Consider the following 11,538-nt stretch of genomic DNA (forward strand, 5'->3'; position numbering starts at 1 on the left):
ACGACTCTCCATTTCAACAGTAAATTGAGAGGCGAATTTAGCCTTACCCTTTTCTTGCGATTTCATAAATTGTCGGAAGTGATAGCGCGATGTTTCTTGTCGAACAGTATAATCATGCGATAGAAAAAATTTTGAACCTTTGAATTTGTATGCGTTTTTCAGTATTTCGTTCTTTAATATCGCGTTTTCTAACTTCAATATTATACGTCGTGTTTCATCTCTTCGACAAACTTGGTAAGGCAAAATTCTAACCTCAATTCCTAAAATCTCGGAAAATAGATTCTGAACATTTATTGAAAGTTTCGTTTTGTCCTCTTCAGGGGTCTCTGGAAAACCTGTTATTACTAAATTGTTATTTCTTCGATTTATTTCTATTGAGTCAATTTGGGTTTTTAAGCCAGCTATCTCATTATCTTTCTCTACAAGTTTAGTATTTAATTTTTCACTAAGTAGATCGTTTTCCAATTTTAGGCCCTCCATTATTTCTGGTATGTCCTCAAGTTTCGAAATTCTAATTTCATGATCATTAACTTTTTTGATCACTTTGTCCATTTTGGAATTGGAATCAAACTTGTGTAAATCTGTGAACCCTATAAATCGTTTTACGTTGTCTCGTGTTTCGTCAGCTATTACAGAGTAGAATCCACCGGATTCGTTGACCTCTTGCACAATAATTTTTCTCACTAAACTTGCACAGATGCCAATTATTTCTTTTTGTATGGTGCTGTGCAAATATTTGGCATTATTCGGCATATTATCGCACTTGGCTTTTAAATCAGGACATTTTTTTTAAAAGATCTAATATTGCAATAAAGTTTCCCCTATTCCCAATATTGTCGGCGGATGTGTAAGTGTTCCCCTGAAGTGCTAAATCTTGTTGGGCACATAAAATAATCACTTCCACGTGTGTAGATAGGACCTCTCTGTTTCTAATAATGTCTAGTCTATGGTGGTCGTTAACCTGGCAAACTATTGATCCACGGGATTTGGATTCCATGTAGTCTAAGTACATTTGGTAGGCCAGTTGGCGAGAAGATTTGTTGGAAGTGAAGTGTTCTTCGAATTGTCTCACTTTGTTTTTCCAATCCGAAAATCCCTTTAGAAATGCAGTGTTTCTACTGCCTAAAAAATGACGGCAACAAAAACAATACACTGCATCCTTTGCAACTGAATATTCAATCATTTGATATTTTTCATACCAAGAAGAATTGAAACCTCGATTTTTTCGCCAATTAATCTTTTAGGAAAAGGATTTAGTTTAGGCTGAACTGGAAGGCAATCTTAATCTAGACTAATATCCAAGTTATTCAACGCGTGTAAGCCCATTTCTTTTGAATTGGACACGTTGTTGGATGTATTTTGTGCATGGTTAGAGTTGGGGTTTGCAATTACTTCTGCAATTTCTCCTTCATGAGTTAGTTCCATTTCCATATCAGTACTGACGTTTGGAAGAACTTCAGCAGTATTACTAAAACAGTGACTGTTATCAGTCCCCAAGGATTCTAAACTCTTTCCCAATTCTTTGACTAGGTTTTTCTCAGAACTATAGTTATGGCTTTGCGCCGACGATTTCAAAAAACGTGCCATTGCACCTTTCTGACTACTAACGAAACTATCTTCCGTTTTTCTCGTTTTTGGGAGATATATAAAAATTTTCTGGTACTCATATTTCAAAATGCTAATATTGTATACTAATAGCGAAATAACATTAAAAAGGTTTATGAAAATAAAGCTTAGTTAAAGCTATGTAGTCTTCAAACAGACCTTTTAATAATACCAGCTATATCAAAGCCCCGAAAAAAGCTGTTTGGATATTTTTTCTAGAATAGCTAATTAGCCTTGAAAAAGGCTTTTGAATAATTTAGCTAGAATAGCTAATTAGCCTTGAAAAAGGCTGTTTAAAAATTAGCTTAAAACAGCTAAATAGCTTTTAAAAAGGCTGTTGGGCAAAGTTAGTCTCGGAAGAGACTTCGAAAAAATTTGACTGGGAGAGAATCGAAATTGAGAACTACCTGTTTGTTCAGGAGCAGAAAAATAAATGAAGAAACGCGCGTTATCTGGGACAAGTCCGACTACCGAAGGTCTAGATCCTTTCTCTACGATCAGTGGTCACTGATATCACGTGATTTCGCAAAAGGGACAAAGTGTAAAAAAGAAAAAACCCTAATCCCCAGGACGCTCTCTATTCAAAGTAGTGACTGGTACCTAGGAGCAACATACACAAGGAGAACGCAGCTAGCCTTTAAACACGCTAACGAAGGGTTGTGTGCGAATTTCATTGGACGAGCGTCACGAGCCTTTACGATGATCGTTTTACGGGCGGTGGGGAAGACAATTTCCGAATTTTCCCCTTCCCATGGCAGCAGGCGCTAAAGCGTCTAGCCAATGAAAAATGTACACAAGAAAATCCACGACTTTTGACGGGTTGCGTTCTCCTTGTGTGGGGTGTTGTGTTTGTTACTCCTAGCTGGTACGATGCTTTACGCTTCGACTTCAGCTCCGCGGGGATTTCCCTTCGTTTAAGCGTTGCAACGGTTTAAGTAGTATTAAAGAAATCTAGTTTCTCACTTTATGCCCCCTTTTGTAGAATTCCTAGAAACTAAGCTTATGTTTATTGTGTTGCTTGGAGCTAAGTTATCACTGAGGCGAACAGGTGGTTTTTTTTGCTGCTTTCCTTGCACGACGGACTTCCCCGTCCCGGGCCAGTCTTTTGTCATATACTCTATATCAATGTTAACAGAGTACACTACCAAAAGCAGAAACCACAGAGTTCGCTGCCTTTGGTTGTGTACTCAAGTAATATTGATTTCGAGTATAGGTGGTTCAAAAGAGATCGTTTTGTTAGGGCCATTTAGGACTCTTGGAAATTGGAATTGAATGGGAGTTCTTTTTTTCGGGGGCTAGATGACCAATTTTTTAAAATAAATAAAATTTAAAAATCACATTTGGAGGCCCCAGATGCAATTTTTTTTACACTTTTAGAGGCCCCTAAAATAGGGCTAAATTTTTTGAACATAGGCACGTGCCTACTTGTGCCTACTGCTGGCGGGGGCACTGGTTTGCAATTTAAAAAAATGACTATTCGTTATTTAAATATAATTTAATTTGCATATTTAAAGTATTGTGCATGTTGTTTCTATTTTCTAAACCCCAATTTTTCGTTCACTTTTCTTTATGTTTTTATTGCCAAGTAAAGTTTTTCGGGGGGAAAAATCTTTAAAAATCAATTCGTTTACTCAAAAAGATAGTAGACCATAAACAGATAGATTCGGGAGGCGAAGGGAGCGGAAATGGAGAGAAAGTTTAATGAACAATTGAAAGAAAAGAAAGGGGCTTGAGGGAATTTCGGGAAATACCCCAGCGGGCATGCACGTCAATGCTCGGAATCCGACGCTCGGATACAAGCTCAGAAGGGGTCCAGTAAACGCGACGATAGCCACAACAATAAAACGGCCTTGCTCTTCTCGCTTCCTGGTAAATTCTGCGGTTTTTCGATTTCACCACTTTTGCGAAATATGGTCAATGCCAGGCTCGACCGCTAAGCTGCTTTTTTTTTAAACATTTCTTTCCATCAGAGTTGCCAGATGGGCGGTTTTCCGCCCAAATTGGGCTGCTTTGCGGAGGCTGCTGCGGGGAAAAAACCTTTGGGCGGGAGGCGGTTTTTTGGGCTGGTTCCCAAAATTCGAGGCGAAGTAACGGGGTACCGGTTTTCCCCCTTTCAACCCCATCCTTCATAACGGGAATTAACGTTCCTAGAAAATATAAGCTGGACCCAGCTATGCAAAGTGTGATGTTTTCAATAATTTTCCAAAATTATTTTCAAATAACGCGCCAATTCCCGTTCTATAGCAGAAATTGGTAATTTTTCTTGGGCGAGAATTTGGGCTCTTTTGGGGTTAATCCGATTTTGGCTTGTGCGGGAATTTGGGCTTGTTTTAAAGTTGGTTTGTGCGAGATCTAAAATATTATTCTGGCAACTCTGCTTTCCATTTCGTCTTCAGCTCCAGAACGAGTCAGTTCTATTTTGAAAGTCTTCCTCGAATTTTAAGTCTTTAGACTTTCTGTTCTATTATTTTGGCAAGAGCGGACTTCTACCTCCTCGAGGTTTAAAGAAGCCCTAATGCGCTTGTTTAAAATATAAACACTTAGCTAAATGACTAGTTGAGAGTTTAATTTTATTTCAAATTATTTCAACAGCCTTTTAAAGGCTAATTAACTATTAATAATTAATTTTTCCAAACAGCCTTTTTCAAGGCTAGCTAACTATTAGTAGATATATATTTTGAAAGTCTTTCTCGAATTATAAGTAGTTTTAGTCTTTTCTGTTCTAATATTTTAGCAAGAGCGGACTTCTACCTCCTCGAGGTTTAAAGAAGCCCTAATGCGCTTGTTTAAAATATAAACACTTAGCTTAATGACTAGTTGATAGTTTAATTTTATTTCAAATTATTTCAACAGCCTTTTAAAGGCTAATTAACTATTAATAATTAATTTTTCCAAACAGCCTTTGTCAAGGCTAGCTAACTATTAGTAGATATATATTTTGAAAGTCTTTCTCAAATTATAAGTAGTTTAGTCTTTTCTGTTCTAATATTTTAGCAAGAGCGGACTTCTACCTCCTTGAGGTTTAAAGAAGCCCTAATGCGCTTGTTTAAAATATAAACACTTAGCTTAATGACTAGTTGATAGTTTAATTTTATTTCAAATTATTTCAACAGCCTTTTAAAGGCTAATTAACTATTAATAATTAATTTTTCCAAACAGCCTTTGTCAAGGCTAGCTAACTATTAGTAGATATATATTTTGAAAGTCTTTCTCAAATTATAAGTAGTTTAGTCTTTTCTGTTCTAATATTTTAGCAAGAGCGGACTTCTACCTCCTCGAGGTTTAAAGAAGCCCTAATGCGCTTGTTTAAAATATAAACACTTAGCTAAATGACTAGTTGATAGTTTGATTTTATTTCAAATTATTTCAACAGCCTTTTAAAGGCTAATTAACTATTAATAGTTAATTTTTCCAAAAAGCATTTTTCAGGGCTAGCTAACTATTAGTAGATATATATTTTCCAAACCGCCTTTGTCAAGGCAAATTACTATTATTAGTTATTTTTCTAATATCTTAGAAACTTAGTTTTATTATTTACTAAGATAAATATTCCTCGAGAATTAGAAGGATTTTAGATAATTATATCCGGTAAATTTAACTATTTGAGTATTGAAAAATTAAAAAAAAAATTGTAGAAATGAGTGGGAGAAAATTTCCGTCCGGAAGCCAAAGTCGCAAAAAGCGAAAAGCCAGTCAAGAATTTTTAAATTCTCAAAAAGGGGCTCTAAATAAGTACTTCAAAACATCAATTCTAGTCTTAGAACAAACTCAATTAAATGCAATTGCGAACAAACTTGACTTACCAACCACTACTGAATCTTTAAAAAATCAACTTTCCCACAACGAAAACAAATCGCTAGAATCCGAACCAAAACAAAATAGTACTGACAATAAAATAAGCTTATTGAAGGACGCTATAGGGGTTCATGTTGAAAGTAATCTTTCAACTAATAAATCGAACGATGTTATAAATAAACATTCTATGTTGCAAACGAGTCAAAATGTTTTCGATAAAGTTGTAGAAGGCATTGAAGAATCAGTTATTGATAATATCTTAATAGGAGCTCCTAGTGAAAGTGAATCAAACAATTCAAATGACATTGCACTTTCATTTGTCGCTTCCAGGAATTCCCGAGAACTCCATGAGAATAGCAGTATCGTGCACCATTTAAAGGCACTATATCACGACCTATTTAAAAAAAAAAACTTTCTTGAAGTTCCATTTTTTGAAATAGATGGCGCCAGGGTATAAACGGACCTCCTGAAGTTTTGTTCGTATTTGACGGGTAATGTTTGCTATGTGGCGAAGATAGAAGAGTCCATTTTGGTTTTCCGGGTAGAACATCGAAAAAAGGATGTTCAATATGGAACCCGCAAATGGGCTTTTCTATTTCGAACCCCGGCGGGTGGCTAGTCTCTACTTGTGCCGATAGCTGTAGGCTGTATATTTCAATCCTATTTGTCAGGTCGAGAATTAATGGGGGAGATACGGAGGGGGGGGGGGTCGTGGCGAAAATTGAAAGGGTAGGGTCATACCATGAATTTTGACAGAGTTTTTGAAAGTTTGCTTGATTGAGTAGAACAGTGTAAGAAGCTTATAAATACTGTCCACCGAAAAATGGAGAAAAGCGAAAAAAATAAGCAATATGAAGTGAATTTAGGACTCGAAGAGTTTTAGCGTTGGTCAACGGACAGAAACTAATTATCTTTCACAAATATGCAGTTTATAAAATATTTCTTTGATAAATGGTAAGTCCAAAACTTTTATTTACGAGGCAAATCAGTTCGTTGATTTCTTAAATTTCAATTCAATCCCTACTATAACTATATTAAAGTTTAAATTTGTTCACAATATTAAACTTTAATATGTTTTCAATATTAATGTTATAGTTCGTTCACAATATTAAAGTTTTAATTTGTTCACAATATTAAAGTTTTAATTTGTTCACAATATTAAAGTTTTAATTTGTTCACAATATTAAAGATTTAATTTGCTCATGATATTCAAGTTTTAATTTGTTCACAATATTTAAGTTTTAATATGTGATCAGAGTTATAAATATTACGGGTGGCCCGTAGGGAAAGAGGAAGAGGCGGTTTTCTCGCCCTTACTAATCTATTAATATAATCTTGGATTAATAATAGAAGCTAACGCTTAGCTTCTATTATTAATCCAAGATATAATAGAGTAATATCGGTGTTACGTAACTTGTCGTAACTATAAAAAAACTGCAGTCAGAAAGGTGACCATAACCGAGAGCTACAGGGCCGTCGAGTAACTTTTGCCCCGGGCCCTAAATTCCGTATTGATTTTCCGTACAGATGGTAGCAGTATTGGCCCGTGGTTCTGTCAAAATATGTATTTTTCAAAAATAATACAATTTCAATGATTTTGCTTAGGTGGGATAGTTACCAATCAAGAATCAAGAATATTGCTAGCGGCCATTGATTATAACGAACATTCAAATAGACCGCAAGCCCGTTCGAAATCTGGCGAACTTCAATACAGAATGTTTTGGAGCAAAAAATCGAAATCATACAATATTGGAAAATTGTATGAAGCAAAAACCTATTCTTATATTGATTCATTGACGGAGATGGTGTTTGACGCCAAAAAGAATTATATGGTTACTAAACACTTAATATTATAACACTTTTTTATATTAAAGTTAAATGCTATGTACTTTTTTTCATTTCAGGGTAATATTTCTGATTAAAAACTAATGGATGAGACCGATCGTTATATTTGTAAACATATAAGTTTACAAGAACAAATCCCGTTTTAGCCAAACATAAATCTAGATTTTAATTTGAGGCATGAAGTTGTAAAGTACAATGATTAAAATATTTTACAGGCGTGACGATTGTTTTAACAATATTATTGACTGTTTCGGCCGGGCCTCAGCTAGAACTAAAATCCCGTGAAGACTGTTTCGGCCGGGCCTCAGCTAGAACTAAAATCCCGTGAAGACTGTTTCGGCCGGGCCTCAGCTAGAACTAAAATCCCGTGAAGACTGTTTCGGCCGGGCCCCAGCTAGAACTAAAATCCCGTGAAGACTGTTTCGGCCGGGCCCCAGCTAGAACTAAAATCCCGTGAAGACTGTTTCGGCCGGGCCTCAGCTAGAACTAAAATCCCGTGAAGACTTGTTTCAGAGATAATAAATACGCTTACGCTTTAGGAGATGTGAAACTCGCTATACTTCTAACGTTAAGAGAGCCGAACAGGTTTATCTCTTGCTTCCCCCCTTGCGAGCTCTAGCGCTCGTGGCGGCCAGGGTGTAAGCTTCAGTATTCCACAGACTAAATAACTGAAAAATACACAAACCATGCAGAACTGTTGGAATAGACCATAGGCTAAATATGAATAATGAAATTTTTATACTATTATAAAAATTACAATATAAAAATTATATTATTTATATTGAATTATTTCATATTAATTATATAAACTATTTTATAATTATATTATATTAACTGTATATATTGTTTGTAATATAATATAAATATTATATAAAATAAAATATTATAATTTAAATAAAATCTAATGACTATTATAGCTTTTAATTTAATCTTGAGGTGTTATGATTTTTGACTAACTTTAATTATTAAAATATGCAAATAGGAAATGTGAAAATAACAAATTCACTCAGTATTTAAATTTTTTATTTTTTATTCATTTTAATATCATCAAAATAGGAACAAGGACTATTGGGTATTAATTATTTAATTAATCACAAATTGCTATAATTTTGATCAGGAACATTTAACTACGAAAACAAATATGCAAATAAAAAGGATTTTTTCCCAAAATTAAAAGTTGAAAATGAGCGAATTTCACTCAGTATTACAAATCTTTTGCTTTCTTTAATACTAATGTTATTTAAAATAGGAACAGATTTTAATCTCACTATCATCTTTATGCATTAAAACATTTAACAAAAAAATATTAAAATCATATTTTACTTAAAACATTTAATTGTGGGATAGGATTTAATTTTTAACACTAATGTTATTTAAAATAGGAACAGATTTTAATCTCACTATCATCTTTATGCATTAAAACATTTAACAAAAAAATATTAAAATCATATTTTACTTAAAACATTTAATTGTGGGATAGGATTTAATTTTTAACACTAATGTTATTTAAAATAGGAACAGATTTTAATCTCACTATCATCTTTATCATATTTATGCATTAAAACATTTAACAAAAAAATATTAAAATCATGTTTTACTTAAAACATTTAAATGTGGGATAGGATTTTAATTTTTTTTCATATTATCTTTTAAGTTTAACACCTATTTTTATTGTTTTTTATTTTGCACTGTGACCAACTTTAATAGCTTTTCGATCAATTCGTTCTTCTTTCTTGTTAGTGCTAATGTTGTCATTAATTTTTTTTAGTGCCGCAAATATACTAAACCTAACATAGTATTTGATTATGTAGTCCATAAGCAACGAACACTTTTCTTCTTGTGGGTGAAACCAATTTAGTTTAGCTATATCAATATTAAAGTTCCGAATAACGCGTTCCCTAATGTTTTTCATATGGAAAATTTTGGGAAATAACGAATCAAATTTTTCATTAAGGTCTTCAATAAAATCCAGAAATGGAATACTTGGTCTGGTGATTTGATCCACAGTTGTACTACTGTAGGTTTTGAATGAAATGAAGGTATCTTCGTGCGAGTAATTTGAGTTCAAGCGCAGTAGTTGTTTTTTGCACGAATTGCATTCCAAATGGTTTTGGTTTTCAAAACATTTTTTTAATATGTAACCTGCAATATAGCAAACTGAATTGTTGTCATCATTATGACATCCAGTTATTTCAAATTCTTTTTGAAAAGCTGTTTCTGCATCTTCGTACTCTATTAGTACTGATTCACTGAGTGAGAGATCCGTTACTCGAACATTTTTGTTAGCTTTTGTTGAATCAATATCTAGTATTATTTTATCCAAATCTGCTATGCAATTGGACTTTGCAGTTGGTTTTAGTAAGTGATTTAGGCTTGCACTTCCATATGCCTTTCTGAAGAATTGTGGTGACGGGTGATCTCTGTTCCCACCTTTTTGTCGAATTACCCCAAAAAAGTTCTCAAGAAAATCTTGGTTCATTTTTCCTGTAAGGAGGAATTTAAATCCATAATTGGTCTTTAAATCTTCCCAGAGGGCTTTTAATGACTGAATTGATAACTTCCACCCCTCCACGCAAGGAAGGGTTTTGTATCGACAGCCTTTAAAGTTCCATGAATTCAACCAGATCAAAGCATCGTCCAAGGTTTCCAAATGAGGAGATTTATTGGTCATTGGGCCTTTACACGGAGTATTTTTTAAAAGGGAAGCATTAAAATTGGCAGTTCTGCAATTAAATAGGTCGAACAAATCATTCATTCTCTCGATAAACTCTGCTGTGAATACAGCATCGAATTTCAAGTGATTCTGTGATGTATATGTATACATCGCACTGGCAACGGTTCTACTGAGCAACTGTGAAGCCAATGGCACCCTCATTTTGGAAAAGTTCGTTAAATGCAAATGTTTCTTTGTCAATTTAGGAGCAAGTTTAAATTTTCCTTGAGCTGTCTCTAAGTTGTAGAGCTTTAACAAATGTTCCCATTTTACTGGACCCCCATTGGTTAAAATGACATACTTGCTCAAATTATTCCTGACACTTTTGAGAAGATGAGGAGGGTCAAACATTGCAAATATTTTTTCTTTTGTTGGTGACAAAAAATACGGCATCTCTTCCCGTATCCCCATTAGCTTGAACATTTTTCTGTTGTTGGTTCCCTGATCGCAGACTACGACCTTTACTTTTAGACCAATGTCATTCAGTTTTTGGACGCACTCATACAAAAGTTCTTTTTGCTGCTCAGCTGGGCAAGAGTCACGTGCAAAAAAATAGCCAAGGGGTTGTTTCCAACTAAATTTTAAACCTTTTACCATAAAAACAAGCGCTTGATTTGCTACTCTTCTTGTTTTTCCCAGAGTGCCAAAATTTTCAAAACCTTCTATTTCGTCGTTTGGTTGGTCATACGTCAATGTTTCTGTCAGGCTGATTTCATCAAGAGCTAGTACACACAGCTTTTCATCTGAGCTTTTGTTTTCGAATTTCATTTTTAGCAAGTTGAACACTTTCTCATCAAATCCAGGCCGAATTTCATTTTGAGCTAACCAAGCTTGTAATGATCTTTTAGTTGGTAGGCAAAACATTGTCGAAACTTGTCTATAAGCTTGAGGGCTATGATAATATAGCGATAGTGCTATAGTTTTGATTGTCGTGGAATAACGGCGTCCTCTTTTTTTCCTATTTTGAAGTTTTAAATCTGACTCCACAAGGGCCTTTGCAAGAGAATTTAATTTTTCCAATATTTCACCAGAATCGTGCTGTTTTACATTCTTTACTGCATCCAGTTTTCTTTTTAAATTCTGAATATGCTTTTCCCGACGATACAGTTTTAGCCTTTGACTGTTAATGATTTTCATTAATTTATCCTGCTTTATTTGAAATTTCCTTTCTTGTTTTTTGCAACAAGATTCTTCAATGAGCAATGTGTCAGCGACAATGGAATCGGATTCATTAACTTCAACGTTTGTAGCTGCACCTAAAATACATTTTATTTTTAAAATAAGGAATTTATATATATATACTTATAATGTAATACCAATTTAGAGAAAACTAAATTAGAAGTACGAATTAAATGTGAAAATAATTTAAATTTAAGTTTAAATTACTAATTCACACCAGTGGCGTAGCCTGTGAACACATTCCCCTCCTTAATTGTATGTGAACATATAGTGGTGTGCAGATACTAAAATTGCAAGTTCGAGTACTTACTCGGACTCGCCATATATATAGGACTGGAACAGACAGGTACCCAAGTCCTTCGCCAAGGCTAGGAACTCTCTCTAGGGGTGACACCTGGTGC

At 34.3% G+C, this 11,538-nt stretch overlaps 1 long non-coding RNA gene across 1 annotated transcript; it reads left to right on the forward strand.

The window, feature by feature from the left end:
• The first annotated feature begins 6,274 nt into the window (after positions 1–6,274).
• On the forward strand, positions 6,275–7,415 carry LOC149923402 (uncharacterized). Its single transcript, XR_016477095.1, has 3 exons — positions 6,275–6,354; positions 7,006–7,232; positions 7,305–7,415. It is a non-coding gene; the product is annotated as an uncharacterized LOC149923402 (long non-coding RNA).
• Positions 7,416–11,538: the final 4,123 nt, after the last annotated feature.

The sequence above is a fragment of the Leiobunum rupestre genome, chromosome 10 (assembly GCF_980474605.1).
Source record: "Leiobunum rupestre chromosome 10, qqLeiRupe1.1.hap1, whole genome shotgun sequence".
In the NCBI taxonomy this organism is placed as follows: Eukaryota; Metazoa; Arthropoda; class Arachnida; order Opiliones; family Sclerosomatidae; genus Leiobunum; species Leiobunum rupestre.